Below are 15850 nucleotides of genomic sequence, written 5' to 3'. Positions count from 1 at the left end.
GGGATCTAATAAGTAAGGGAGAGTAAGGTGTGCCTAGCCATGTCCACTCCTGGCATACTCATGCAGGCCCACACAATGTGTTTTGCTGGAGAGCACCATGGTAGGAAGGAAGGTTACACATGTCTGGTCACAGGAGGCCATTTGTCCCTTGTCAAATGACTTTTCCTGTGTGCATGTTACACTGTTGGTAGCCAGGCTATAACTTCCCATGGGGACTACATGTATTAGGATTCTCCAGAGAACAGAACCAATAGGATTTGTGGGTGTGTGTGTCCATGTGCATGTGCGCACACATGTACACACACAAGTATTTTATGAGGAATTGGCGAATGTGTTTATGGGGCTTGGCAAGCCCAGATCTGCACTGTGGGCCAACAGGTTCCAGACCCAGGGGAGCCAGTGGTCCAGATTGAAGTCCAAAGGTAGTCTGCTTGAGAATTTTCTCTTTTTCAGGCAGGCTGGGCTTTTTGGTTTATTCTGTCTCAACTGATTGAATGAGACCTGTCCACATTAAGGAGAGCAATCTGCTTACTCAGAGTTCACCAATTTAAATTTTAATCTCATCCAGAAAGTCCCTGCAGTTGATGCATGGAATTAGCCATCACAGCCCCTCGATGGGATATGCTTATGGGGGCCATGTGTTGAACCCACCCCAACCTCAGAATTTCTCTTAAATGCCAACATTTTTTAGTTAAATGTGTTAGGTAGAAATTCTATAACCTGTCTGAATTGAATTAATGGATAAGGAAACACTTTAAAAATTGTGAAGCAGTTTATAAATGCAAGGAATTTAGGGAAGTGGTCAGTGAAGAGGGTGTGGGGTAGAGTTTAGTTGGGTGGCTTGCCACCTGTGATGAGGATTATAGTTTGGCAAGAGAACAATAAACCCCCTTTTTTTTCGACTGCCATACACGGTGCAGCGGGGACCTTCTTAGAACCTTCTTTTAGATCTACATGAAAATCCCATCGCTGTTCTGTGGGAGAATGGCTTGGTGTGGGACCTTTGGAACTCAGGTTCTGCTGTGCAGCCATTGAGTTCTCACCGACCCTCACTGCTGCAGGCTCTTTAGAGGACTCCTTTTGGTGTTGGCAACCCCTGGGTTGAAGAATTGGATGGATGAAAAATATAATTTGTTTACATAGCAGCTATCTTTTGAGCCATATTATCTCCTATCAACCTTGGAACAATATAATAAAGTAGAGGGGGTGAGTATTGCTAATTATACTTTCAGCTAGAGCAGCTGCAAGTCAGTGTAGGACAGTATTTTTGCATCTAATTGCTTAGTAAATATTTAGTTTAAAGAAATCGTATTAGTTCTGTATTCTTTCTTTTTCTTACCTCTGATTTTCTGGCAACTCACATTTGAGTGCTTAGTATGTGAAGAATGTTATGTTATTCTTTTAGGTGAAATTAAGCAAATAGCATGTAGATCTGCTCCTCGAGGGATTTTTAATGAGATTAATTTATATCAATATCACATTGGAAATAAAGGGCTTAACACTAAATATTATATATCACTAAATAATACATAGAGCACTTTTTAATAACTTAAATCTTTCATAGTGTTTTACAGAGTAAGCCTTTCTTCAGTTCAACTTGCAGAAATGGTGGTGTTTTTATTTTCCAGTGAACTCTTACAACAAAATGTTCATTAATTAAAAATAGCTGCCTGATACAGGAAACAGCTCATATAGCAGCTTCTGACACGGTTCTAAAAACAGACTTGAGCTGCTTGCGTGCTAAACAGGAATGAACAATGAAAACTGTATGAACAAATTCAGGTAAAAGCATGCTGTGTTTTAAGAAGGATTTTTATGTGCCTTTACATTAATGTTTTCCTGATTATAAGACTCATATGTGCTTACTATTTATTATAGCAATATATCATGTAGAAAGTGAAATTCCCATCCAAATTGTGATGTCTGTATAGCCTGATTTTTTCCCCTACACATATACAAACAGTATATAATTATTTCAAAAATGGAATTATGTTTTCTTCAACTCGGTTTTTCTTTTATATAGTATTAGGAATTCTCCACATCAAATCTTTGGAATGGCTCTTCCTTTCTTTTATTATCTCTCTTAAGGCAGCATATTTTTGGGGGGGGGGGGGCGGGAGGAGCTTTTGTATATTTTATTGATTTTTTTACAGAGAGGAAGGGAGAGGGATAGTTAGAAACATCGATGAGAGAGAAACATCGATCAGCTGCCTCCTGCACACCCCCTATTGGGGATGTGCCCACAACCAAGGTACATGCCCTTGACCGGAATCGAACCTGGGACCCTTCAGTCCACAGGCCGACGCTCTATCCACTGAGCCAAACTGGCTAGGGCAAGGCAGCATATTATTTCACTGTATAGGTGTACGACACTTTGAGCCAGTTCCCTATTAATAGACTTGTGATTTGATACTCTTATATTAAAATTTTTTTTCTTGAAAGTTCTTTTTAGGGCAGATACACTTATAATTTAACAAATGTAACATGTTGATATATAATATCGAGAGTTCACTATGAGCCTGGAACTTTTTAAGCTCTATTCGGTGAAAATGAGAAGAATCATTCTACCCTCTGAGGGGCTCACTATTATCGCCCCTGTTCTCGAGATGCAGGAAGCCCCAGGCTCCCCGTATGCCAGCGTGGTGCCCATAGGATGGACTGCAAGACCTGGTGCCTGGGTGAGGCAAGTGAGGGCCTTTAGATCCAAAGCAGCTAAGCAGGAGGACAGCAGCTTCATCAGCATAAGAGAAAGCAGAGTTTGCAAATTTTTATTGAAGCTACTGATGTTAAAAAATCTTTGCTGGTTGCCATAACAACAGGCTTTGGAAGAACTGTCATCTTAACCCTTGTAACTGTGCCTTAAGGAGTCCCTGGCTATTTCCACAGATGGCTTCTGTGTATCCCCTCCTGACTTTCAAATTCCTGTTGTGAATTTACCTGATCTACAGGGGCCTTTCTTTGGATTTGTCTGTACCCCTCGTGTCCTTGCTGAGCACCAAGAGATGCCAGTCAGCTGAGGTCGCCCAGCCTTGGCCAGTCCCCCGATACCCTGTGGAGCTGCTCATTGCTTTCTACTGAAAATGAAAACTCTTAATTTTGTTTGTTTTTGTTTTTTTAGAGAGAGGAAGAAAGAGACAGAGAGACAGAGGGAGAGACATTGATTGGTTGCCTCTTATACACGCACCAACCGGGGACTGAACCTGAGCTATAGGTATGGGACCGGAACTGAACACTCAACTCTTTGCTGTACAGGACGATTCTGAGCCACACCAGTCAGGGCAAAAACTCTTAACTTTTGTCATTATTTTTGACTCTAAGATCTGTCTCTAGCATAGACTCTAAGAGAAGTCTCCTGAGATTTAGAAAGTATATTTCATTTGCTTAAATGATTGTTAAATTGGTCCTAGGTATAATGCATTAAATGTTTGGCAGGAAAAAAAATGTTTATTTCACATTATATTGTTTCATAAATAACTAATTTATCATGACTAGAGAGAATTGAAGTTCAAAATATACCCAAAGGGGCCTGTGTTCTGGCTATTTTTTGCAGTTTAATAAACCATTCCAAAGTGTAATAGCTTAAACCAGCAGTTTGTAACCTCGGGATTCAGTGGGTTGACCAGGAAGTTCTGTTTCATGTGATGTTGGCTGGATGCTGGAATGGCTGTTGTCCTCTGAGGCTTGGAGAAGAGCTCAGCGGGACCCAGCGGCTGCTTGGGTTGCCTTGTGGTGTCTGATTCCACAAGGGAAGAGGTGGATGCTGCCCAACCAATTAAGGGCTAAGCCCAGAATTGGCGCTGCATCGTTTCTGACTTATTTTAACGGTCTAAGCAGTAATAGGCCCAACCCAAAGTTAGTGTGAGAAGGGACTATGCAAAGACATGAATACTCAGAAGTGTAGTTTGTTGGAGGTAGTCACCAAAATAACGGTTGACCAGGGTGTGTGCTCTCTGGCCCCTCACACATGTAAACTGTGCTGACCTCCACACAAGACCTTTACAATCTCACCTCATTACTACATCAGCTTAGTTCAGGATTAGTCTAAATCAGGTCAAAGAGCTGATGAGGCTCTTTCGGTACAGCTAATCTCAACTGAACACCTGGGAACTAAAGGGACAAACTACACTACGGGGTTGCCTGTTCGATCCCTGTCAGGGTGCATGCCCAGGCTGTAGGCTCGATCCCCAGTAGAGGACATGCAGGAGGCAGCAGGTCAATGTTTCTCCCTCACTTTGATCACATTGATGTTTCTCTCTCCCTCTCCCTTCCTCTCTCTCTAAAAATCAATAAAAACATTTTTATTTTTTTAAAAAAAAGATGCAATCACTTTAGAAACAGTCTGGCAGTTTCACAAAATGTTAAAACCTAAGAGTTGTAAGAGAGTTGTCATAGTACCCAGCAATTTCATACCTAAGCATAAACCCAAGAGAAAGGAAATCATGTATCCATACACAACTTGTACATGAATGTTCATGGTGACATTGTAAGAGCCAAAAGGTGGAAACAACTCAAACATCCATCAGCCGAACAACGGATAAGTAACATTTAGGATATCCACACAATGGAATGAGGTACTAATACATATTACAGTGTGGATGAACCTTTAAAATACAGTAAGCGAAAGAAGCCAGCCACAGACGGTCACATCTTGTATGATTCCATTTATACCTAGAATAGGCAAATCAATAGAGACAGAAAGTAGATTAGTGATTTCTGAGGGTTGTGTGAGGGAGAGCTTAATAACTAAAGTGTACAGGTTTCTTTTGGAGGTGATAAAATGTTCTAAAAGTAACTGATTGTATGTATCTGAATTTACTAAAAATCTTTGAATTGCAAACTTGGGGTGAATTGTGTGGTATGTGAATTTTTAAAAAGGGCAGAAGGGGGGACATGGGAGGCACCCATAGACAGCTCTAAAACCCAGCTAGGTATATGTCTGTGGTTCCTTGTTTAGGGGCCAGTTTGTATGGCTCTTATCTCCACCCTCTAGGCTCTGGGCTGTATTTTCTGACTCTTCTTACTTTTCCACAAGAAATGGTTCATGTTTGCAGCCTCTTTGTATCTGCATAAGGCACTGATATTTTTTATCTTGAACTATTTCTGTCTTTTCAGTCCAGACTGATAATGCTTCCACAGATACATTTCTCAAAATCTTTGTGGGTTTTCCCATGTATCTTTTTGGGGTTCACAGCATTAGAGAAAAACCATTTCCACAAATCTCTTTGAGACAGAACTCTCTCTCTACCTTGGACTACCTTTAAGTCAATGTTGTGTGAAAATACCTTTAAGATTCTTAGAAGCTCTAGTGTCTGGTAGAGATAGTCCTTAAGATGCATCCTTAAAATTCTTTCAAGCCTGTTGCTCTACCTCTGATTTGCAAAGTGTGGTGCCTGTACCACCAGCATTAGCATCATCTGGGAATTGAAATTGACTACAGAGGTCAGACCCATTTTAGATTTGCTGAATCAAACTGTGAGGATCCAGCCCAGCAATCTGGGTTTCAGCAAACCCCGGAGCTATGTCTGACACACATGAAGTTTTAGAACCACTGGTCTAAATGGAGAGAGTCTATGAGGAACCACTTAAAATCTTTATGAGGCTCAACAAAGGGCTGTGCAACCACATCCTTGAGGACACAGAATTTGATCTTTGCCCTGAGCTACTTCTTATTTTGTGCGTCATTTGCTAAGATACTGAAATGAGGAATAGTTTTATTTAGGAACCTATCAATTTCAACTCCTTTATGTTTATTTCCTCTAAATTCTGCTTGGAAGGGAACCGAATGGTTTCTTTTTTGTTCATCCCACTACTCCTGTATTTTATTACAGGGAGCTAAGAAAAACCAGTTGGTACTTTCAACATTTTTCCTGGAATTCTCCTTAGATCCATGAACTGGATAACTTTCAACCTTCCACATTACTGCACCCAGTGGGTATACTAATTATTCTGCTGTACATAATGTAGGTTCCCTTTCTTCAGCCACCAATAACATTTCTTCACTCTTTCAAATCTTTATTAACAGTCACCTTCATCTTCTGCCCACCACTGGAATCCAAAGCCAGTACATATTTTAGGTTTTTGTGACAGTGGAACCCCAATTCTGGTACCAAATTTTGTTTCAGTAATCTATTGCTGCATAACAAAACAACCCCAAAATTATTGGCTTAAGAAAACATTTATCTTGTTCACAATTTTGAGATTTGGCCAGCGTTTGATAAGGATGGCTCCTCTCTGGCCTGCATGTTGTCAGCTGGGAGAGCTCGATTAGGACTGTAGGATTTATTTCAAGATAGCTCACTTAGACAGCTGGCAAGTTGGTGCTTGCCGATGTCAGCTGGGATTTTAGCTGAAGTCGTCAGCTGGGGCCTTGATTCTCCTCATGTAGGCTGCTTGAACCTTCTCACAGTATGGCATCGGATTCCAAAGTGGAGGAAGCAGAAGTTGCCAGGCCCCTTAAAGTGTTAGCCTAGAACTGGCGCAATGTCATTTCTGCCCTTTGCTGTTGGACAAACCGTCATAGACCCTGCCCAGGTTCTAGGAGGTGGAGAAGTAGACCTCACCTCTTGGGAGTAGTGACAGGATTTGTGGCTGTCATTCACCCTCTGTAATCTGTTAAGGTTTTTTTCTTTGTGTTGTGTGTGTGTGTTTTAAATACTGAAAAGGCACTCTTGGCTACAGTTAGGAGTTGGTGAAAAGTAATTTGTTCATCACTTGAAGAAAGGGTCAAACTCTAGAAGGAGGTTTAAAAGAAAACATATAGACAGAATCTCTCAATATCTGGACATTTTAAATGTTATATTTCACTGGTGGACAGAAGTCATTTTTTTCTGTTTTTTTTGGTAGAATTACATTTTTAAATTCCTCATCATCGTAATCATACTCTTCAACTTTGGTTGTGTCAAGATTTCTATGTGATGGGGACATCTGAATGCATTATGTATCTTACTTGGTCTTAACACTGAACTGTTTTATTTTTAGTAAAGGTTGCCTCATACTGTATGTTACTGAATGCAGAGAAATAGTCCCCTTCCACAGACTCCATTTCTTAAAATACAGACTAAATGCTGTTTAAGAGTTGTGGACAATGAAAGGCGGGCTCTGTATACATTGTAGAAATGATTGTGGTAAAGGCAGTGGGCGATAATGGGATGAAAGAATCCCAAGGTTCTCTGTCATTTGAAGCTTCTGTGTGCAGCTGTCTCTACATTGTCACGAGAGGACAAAACAGGTGGCAGCAGGAGTTGGCTTCTACTGTTGTTTACTCACCCGAATGGTCTATTACAGTGGTCGGCAAACCGCGCTCCGTGAGCCACATGCGGCTCTTTGGCCCCTTGAGTGTGGCTCTTCCACAAAATACCACGTGTGGGCACGCACGTACAGTGCGATTGAAACTTCGTGGCCCATGCGCAGAAGTCGGTTTTCGGCCTGGATGAAACAAGTATACAAGACGAGTGTAGATGGGAGAGTTGGAAGGGGTCGACTTCAGCGAACGTACCTCAATCAGATTGAGGACGTTTTTAGCAAAGGCCAGCTTAGGAGTACCCTCATTAAGTTAATAACGATGTGCCTACCTATATAGTTTAAGTTTAAAAAATTTGGCTCTCAAAAGAAATTTCAATCGTTGTACTGTTGATATTTGGCTCTGTTGACTAATGAGTGTGCCGACCACTGGTCTATTAGGTTAGCTCATACAGGCTAGTAAATGGCTTCCTGAATTTGTTAAGCACTTATATTAGTAAATGTTTCCCTATCCAGTTTTATGCTCTATTTAAAAAAATCAAATTAATGCTGTATTACAATAGGGATTCAATGGTGTTTAAATACATCCTGTAGCTTTAAGATTCATAGAATCTGACAGATATTCAATCTTTGACCTTTAACTTTGGTTCCTGTTTTTAGCTTTGGTTTCATGCTTTTGAGTTTGGTTACTAGTATACATTATCATGTGGCACCAATAGGTTGTTCAGTATTGAGGTAATTTGAATATTTTTCTTTCATTTGATTGTAAAAATGTTTTTGGGGCAGCATTAGTTTTGCTTACTTGCTTTTAGTTTTACTCTCTCACATCTGAATAGTTGTTAAGTATTACTAATAACATACTTCCTCCTTTTCTGTCTCTCTCATTGGTTCTTCTACTTACGTTTTTCTTCTTTATTCTACTCATATCCTACCACGTCTGGTGGTGAGATATATTTAGCAGTGAGATTATGGGTAGTGGGGATGAAATGATTAAGATACACATGTTTGATTTTGTATGAGAAGTCCTCCCAGCTTCTTCTTGATTCTTTCCATCCACTGTCAAACTTCCTTGGCATGATATCATTACCAATAGTTTAGAAAATGATGTCCACACTCTTGGTTTTCAGAAATTATCTTCTGTTGTCTCTCCACAAATTATAATTCCGTTTGCTTTGGGATATCCTCAGTGCGTGCTCATCAAGCAATTATTGTGTGAACCAGTAAAGCATCTAGGAAACATAGAGGTGAACAGAAAATGGTCACTGTTATTTGCTCTTCAGTGTCCAGTCTTCATATTCTTCTTTCTCAGTCAGATTTGAAAACTGGACATGTTTTCTGAAGGCTTGGATTGCACACTTGTAGAATGTTGGGGAGAGGGGCGTGGGTTCTGTGCGTTATTTTGGTCCTCTCAGGCCTTCACAACTGTATTTCACTCATCATCAATAGGACCTTCCTTATTTCAAGGTCTGTACAACCTACTTACTGCATTATCATTATTTTGAGCTCCAATTGTTACAGATGTATTCTTGGATATGTTAAAAAATTGTCCTTTGTTTCCCTTGGGTAGATATATAACCTCCTGATTATCTTCTAGGTATTTTCACAGAATTCTCATTTCTGGGCTAAATAATTTTAATCCCTTTGATTTTTCTCATATCCCACTTTCCCCATAGCTTCAGTAAATTGTCTAAATAGTTAATATTAATACATTTATTATTCAACAGAATTATTTTTCTACTTGACCTTCCTTCTGTAAATAGCTAAGCAGCAAAATTCATAAAGCATTATTTTTTACCACTACTGTTTAAATATATCTTTTATAAAGTTATGTAATTGTAGTTATATAATTTAGAACCCTAATCTTGCACTATAACTGCACATGTAATGAACAGGTTTGATACATAGAATAAACATAATAATAAAAAAAGGGAATGAAAACAGTGCTGCATATAATTGGAAGATACTTATTCTATCTATCCTCCCTTCTACTTCCAATCTGCTCTGTTTATGGTTTTAATTGCAAAATTCCCTGTGTGGTGCCCTTTCATTTATTTGTAAATTATATAAACCCTGTCTTTCTGAAAAATCTGCTTATTTGCCCCAAATGGACATATTTGGATTTATGTTACTTTTGATTTTTAACTTTAGTTAATTAAGATAATTTTTACTTTCAAAACTAGTTTGGACTATCACTTTTTATTTTGGTAGCATTTGTAAGAGATTTCTAATTTATTATTTAGGTTGCTTTTGATAGATATACCCATGAAAACTACAAAGTACTGAGGAAAGTAATTAAAGATCTAAGTAAATGAAGATATATACATAGTCGACCTATGAACCAGGAGGTCACGGTTCAATTCCCAGTCAGGGCATATGCCTGGATCACCAGCTCGATCCCCAGTAGAGGGTGTCCAGAAGGCAGTTGATCAATGATTCTCTCTCATCATTGATGTTTCTAACTGTGCCTCTCCTTTCCTCTCTGAAATCAATAAAAAAAAAATATAAAAAACAAAAACCAAAACCACAGGTGGACGTCCACTCATCACACAATCTATCAGTCACATGTCTAAGCCTTTATCCCAGAGAAATGAAATCTGCACTAAAATCTGTGCGAGAATGATCATAGCAGTTTCATTTATAAAATTCTAACACTTCAAACAACCTAATGTTCATTACTATAATGGCTAAAACCAGCTGTGGTAAATCCACACTATGGAATTTGACACAGCCATAAAAAGGAACCACGTTATTGATGCATGCCAAGTTTAATTGATCTCAAGGGCATTATGCCCAGTAAAAAAGGCCAACCTCAGAAAGTCACATACTCTGTGCTTCCACTTACACAGTGTCTGTAGATGACAACATGATAGAAATAGAGAATAGATTAGTGGCTACCAGAGGCTGGGCATGGTGGGGATAAGAGTACTAGGGATGACTGTAAAGGGATAGCACAAGGAACTTCTTTGTGGTGATGAGATTGTTGAGTATCTTGATTGAGGTGGTGGTTACACAACTCTAATATATTTTGATTGATTTCAGAGAGGAAGGGAGAGGGAGATAGGAATATCAATGATGAGAGAGAATCATTGATAAGCTGCCTCCTGCCCGCCCCCTACTGGGGATCAAGTCCACAACCCAGGCATGTGCCCTTGGCTGGAATTGAACCCATGACCCTTCAGTCCCTGGGCCGATGCTCTATCCACTGAGCAAACTGGCCAGGGCAACACAACTCTATACAAGTGAAAAAATGACATAAGCCTAAATATACATTGTACCTATGTCAATTTCCTGGTTTTGATATTGTACTATAGTTATCCTATATAATAAAAAGGGAATATGCAAATTGACTGTCACTCCATCACAAAGATGGCAGTACTCAGCCCCGCCAGAGTCCCCCAGTCCTTTCAGCCCAGCCGGGGAGCTGGGGGGGGGGGGGGGGTGCATGGCAGGCATACAGTGCAGCCGGACCCGCCCTCAGCCCCCCAGCTGCCCAAGGCATAGGCAAGCCTCAGATGTCAGCTGCCCAGCCGCCTGGGGCCGGCCCGAGGTGCAGGCAAGCCTCAGGTTTCAGCTTCCCAGCCACCTAGGGCCGCCCGAGGCTCAGGTAACCAGGGCCGGCAGAGGCTTGCGCTGCCAGCAGTGGCAGCGGCATAGGTGTGATGCGGGTGTCACCTTCCCCTGATCACAGGGTCGCTTCCCACCCCTGAGGGCTCCTGGACTGTGAGAGGGGGCAGACTGGGTTGAGGAACCCCCCCCCCCCCCCCCCGCCCCTCCAGTGCATGAATTTTCATGCATTGGGCCTCTAGTATACTATGAAAAAAAAAAGGTGAAACTGGATTTCTCTGTACTATTTTTGCAACTGCCTGTGGCTCTATTTTAAAATATAAAGTTTTAAGAATAAAATATATACCCAGACTTTAGGGCTATGCTGTCTACTAGCCACAGGTTGTTTCTAAATTTAAGTAAAATAAAATTAGTTTTTGTTCCTTGGTCACACAAGCGGTCGTGTGGCTATCTTATTATATAGCATAAATATAGAGCGTTTCCACCACTACAGAAGGGTCAGTTGGCAGTACTGCTAGAGCCTGGGGGGACGCTGAGTACCCTCAGCTTGGATGTGAACTGCTGTGCCCCTGGGGCTGGCCCTGGCACCATCATGCTGCTGCTGCCTAGTGATGTGGACACCCAGGGCACCACCATCACTCATGTGCTGACCTCTAATTTATTCCATGCAAAGCATTGAAGCCCTTCAACTCTTTCTTTCTTTAATTGATTTTTTTTATAGAGAGAAAGAGAGGGAGAAACATCAATCTGTTGTTCCACTTACTTATGCATTCATTGGTTCATTGTTGTATGTACTCTGACCTGGGATCGAACCTGCAACTTTGGCATTCTAGGATAACACTCTGACCATCTGAGCACCCAGCCAAGGCCAACTCTCAACTCTTTCAATCACAACCTCAACACTATCAAGTTGAACCTTTGGGAAGATGGTTTGAAGCTTTTGTTAAGAGGAGAAACAGAAATTCTTCTGCCTCTTTTCAGGAACTGGAGGATAAGAAAGATTTATCAGAGGAATCAGAAGGTGAAGAATTGCAATGAGAAGAATTTCCTGTTCTAAAAACACTTGATCCCACCACTGAAGAACCAAGATCATTAGGCAGTACTTCAAGTTGGCCAAGTAAGATATAAAGTTACACCAAAACCAATCAAAGTACTTTTGATATCTCGGTTGCTTCTTAAAGGGAAGCAAAATGCAGTTTCTTCAAAGTATTTTCCCAGTGTTTTAAAGGAATTCCAAAAGGTCAAATTTTAAAAATGTCTGAGACTTGGTGATATGAATTCCTGATTTGAAGATGTAGATACATTTTATTCTTTCTGATATAATTTTGATTCTTAGAACATTCCCATTTAGATGAAGAAGAAAAAGAAAAAGAAAAACATTGTAATGAGAGGATATGGATTGAAAAGCAGAACAGAGCAGCAGGGCCACAATGAAAAAAAGAAGAAACAAACAGAATAAGGACATTCATTGACAATGCATATAGCTTTGGTCCAAGAATTTAAAAAATTAAGGAAGAGGGGAAGGCCAAGGAAGAAGTAGCGGCTGCCATCATGAAGGACACAGCAACAACCCGGACCAGGAAGTCCATGACCAACAGACTACTTCAGCGGAAACCAATGGTCATTGATGTCCTTCACCCTCAGAAGGCAACAGTACCCAAGACAGTTGAGAAAAACTAGCCAAAATGTATAAGATAACATCAGATGTCATCTTTGTGTTTGGATTCAGAACCCATTTTGGTGGTGGCAAGACAAATGGCTTTGGCATGACTTATTTTCCTTGGATTAAGCAAAGAAAAATGAACCCAAACATAGACTTGCAAGACATGGCCTGTATGAGAAGAAGACCCCAAGGAAACAAAGAAAGGAATGCAAGAACAGGATAAAGAAAGTCAGGGGGACTACAAAGGCCAATGTTGGTGCTCTCAAAAGTGAGCTGGGATTGGATAACAGGAGTATTAATGATTCTTCACTGATTTCATCCCTGGTGATTGTGCAGATTTTTCATGAGAGGATTAATAAACTAAGAACTTTCATGTGGAAAAAAAGCAGAAAAGACAGCAGAAGCAAAACAGAAGGAGCAAGAAGCTAAAGAAAAACAAAGACAAGTGAATTAGAGCTGCTCCATTAGCTAAAGAGAAAGAAGAAGAAGAAGGTAGACAACAAGCATTATTGGCAAAGAAGGACAAAAATAGCCAGGTAAAAGCCATTAAAAAGGAAAGGCAAAAATTTCAAAGCTCATGCAAGACCTGGAATCGCTTTTGTGAAAACAAGGAAGTGCAGGTTAAAAATGATAGAAGTGGGAAAACTTCGTGAGCACCTTGAATTAGCACCTTTACAGTGTTTGAATGAACTACATCATTCTCCAAATAGAAAAGGCTGCTCTGGAAAAACAGAAGAAACAAATGAGCAAATTAGAAACGAGAAAGAGGAAGCTGAGGCTCATATGTGATAAGCATCTAAGAAATCAACTGGTGGAGGTGGAAATTGCAGTCAAAATTGGTCAGAATATGATCAGCAGTTACTAATTAAGTCTGCGAATCTCTTTCCTGCTGCCAAAAATTCAAGATGGGAAGTTATTGCTAATTACATGAGCATGCATTCTTCTTCTGGAATCAATAGAACCACTGAAGATGTTATAAAAAAAAAGCAAAGAGTCTTCAAACACTTGACCCTCGTTGAGGAAATGACATAAAAAGATTTTTGATAAGTTTTTAAAAGAACAGTGTCCAGTGCCTCAAGCAGACAGTGCAACACCTTCACAATGATTTGAAGGTATGTGCACAGATTTCACCCCTTGGACAACAGAACAAGAGCTTTTGGAACAAGCTTTGGAAACATACCAACCAGTAAGTACATCTGCAAGGACTTCTGCAATTTCTATGCAGACTGGCAAGGACAAAGAAGGCCTGCCTGAAGCGATAGGGAACTTGTCGAGATGGTAAGAGCAAAGAAGGCTGCTCAAGAGCAAGGACTGAATGTAAGTAGACACAAGAAATGACTTATGACATCTTTTTTGTGTGTGCATCCTATATAATAAAAGCCTAGGTGGCGTCACGCCCTTGTGCGACACCCTCGCGAGACAGCACAAGATGGCTGCACGCACAGCAGAGGCGGGGCCCAGTGGCTGCTCAGCATGGTGAGGCCTGGGGGGTCCTGCAATTCTGCACGGTGTGGAGGAGGCCGGTCCTGGTGTCTCCATTGCCTCGCGTGGAGGCGGGTCCTGGCGGAGGAGGCGGGTCGTGGCAGGGGAGGGCAGTTGTAGGCGATCAGGCCGCCAGGGGAGGGCAGTTGTGTGCAATCAGGATGGCAGGGGAGGGCAGTTGTGGATGATCAGGAAGCAGAGGTGCAGTTAGGTGTCAATCAGGCCGGCAGGGGAGCGATTAGGAGCCAGCAGTCCCAGATTGGAGAGGGTGCAGGCCGGCTGAGGGACACCCCCTCTGTGCATGAATTTCATGCACTCGGCCTCTAGTATATGTAATAAAAATGAAAAAAATATTTTAAAAGTTGGTAGTACTGCTTTAGACATATGCCAAATGCTATATGTGCAGGTACCTACACATGTCTTAGTGAACTGCCTTAAATCTATAAATCAAAAGATAATAATATGTATCAAGAAAATTTAAATAAAAGAGGCCTGGTCGGGTGGCTCAGTTGGTTGGAGCCTTGTCCTGTTCACCAAAACATCTTTTGTTTGATTCCCCATCAGAACACATAACTAGATTGCAGGTTCAGTCCCTGGTTGGGGCACATACAGGAGACAACCAACCAATTGATGTTTCTCTCTCACATCAATGTTTCTCTCTCTCTCTCTCGCTCTTTCTCCCTCTTCTTCCTCTGGGAATCAAAGAAAAGCATTTTTAATAGAAGAAATTAATTTAACAAGACAGTTTTAAAAAGAATCTTAATTTTTGAGGCTATATCCCATATATTTAAAAATCAATTTTTATTGATTTTCGAGAGGAAGGAAGAAATAGAACAGGGGTGAGCAAACTTTTTGACTCGAGGGCCACAATGGGTTCTTAAACTGGACTGGAGGGCCGGAACAAAAGCATGGATGGAGTGTTTGTGTGAACTAATATAAATTCAAAGTAAACATCATTATATAAAAGGGTGCGGTCTTTTTTTTTTTTTTTTAGTTTTATTCATTTCAAATGGGCCGGATCTGGCCCGCGGGCCGTAGTTTGCCCACGGCTGAAATAGAAACATCAATGATGAGAGAGAATCATTGATCAGCTATCTTCTGCATGTCCCCTACTAGTTATGTAGGGGGCCCACATACCCAGGTATGTGCCCTGACCAGGAATCAAACTGTGACCTCCTGCTTCATAGATCGATGCTCAACCACTGAACCATGCCAGCTGGGCGATATCCCGTATTTTAATCAGAAAAGAAAATGAAACATTTGTTTCATGTTTGAAATAGGAATAAGATTTTTTTCCTTATCTGCCAGGGCCATTGCAGTTTCTTCCCATAATTGTAATATAGAATCTACAGTATGGGAAATGGACAAAATAGAAAGGATGGACAAGTATGAGAAAGATAGCAGTAGGAATATCCCATACTTTTTCTTCTTCTTTTCTGTTTCTTAGTGACCAGCTTACCAATGGCAGCTTACCATTGCAGAGGAAGCGTGGTTTAGCAACCAGACCTTACACCAGAATTCTATTTTTGGCTCAAAGTGACCTTGAGGAAGTGACACATTTACTCTTCTTCTCATAACCAATAAGCGAATTAAAATAAAAATGATTATTGCTCAGGTGAACTCTAAGTTATTCTAAAATGATCCTACTATTTTAGGTTTTGTGTAAAACTATTTGCTTACAAGTAGATTAATTACAAAGTTTTGAGGAATTTAGTTATGAAAAGTCATATGATGTAAAAAGAGGAAGTTTACCAGTTTTAGGTTTTGAATTTGGAGATAAAAGCAAGAAAACTCTGATATAGGGTGAACGTTTTTATTTTTGCATCCCAGTTTAATATTTTTGAGAAAACTTTGGGAGAATAAGCTGACATTTTCTATTTTAGAGAACTGGTTTTGCAGTTA

The 15850-nt window shown here is 40.6% G+C and overlaps 1 protein-coding gene and 2 pseudogenes across 1 annotated transcript in view; all 3 read left to right on the top strand.

Annotated features, from left to right (window-relative positions):
• FGD4 (FYVE, RhoGEF and PH domain containing 4) overlaps window positions 1-15850 on the top strand; it is a 220422-nt gene that overhangs the window by 51871 nt on the left and 152701 nt on the right. The window lies entirely within an intron of this gene.
• On the top strand, window positions 2607-12869 carry LOC139006453 (dnaJ homolog subfamily C member 2 pseudogene; annotated as a pseudogene).
• LOC139006452 (dnaJ homolog subfamily C member 2 pseudogene) lies at window positions 12489-14870 on the top strand (annotated as a pseudogene).

The sequence above is a fragment of the Myotis yumanensis genome, unplaced genomic scaffold (genome assembly GCF_028538775.1).
Source record: "Myotis yumanensis isolate MYYU_CA2020_CCGP unplaced genomic scaffold, mMyoYum1.0.hap1 SCAF_3, whole genome shotgun sequence".
Taxonomy (NCBI): Eukaryota; Metazoa; Chordata; class Mammalia; order Chiroptera; family Vespertilionidae; genus Myotis; species Myotis yumanensis.
The sequence above is the reverse complement of the archived record's forward strand: the minus strand, read 5'-3'. Positions and strand labels throughout refer to the sequence as shown.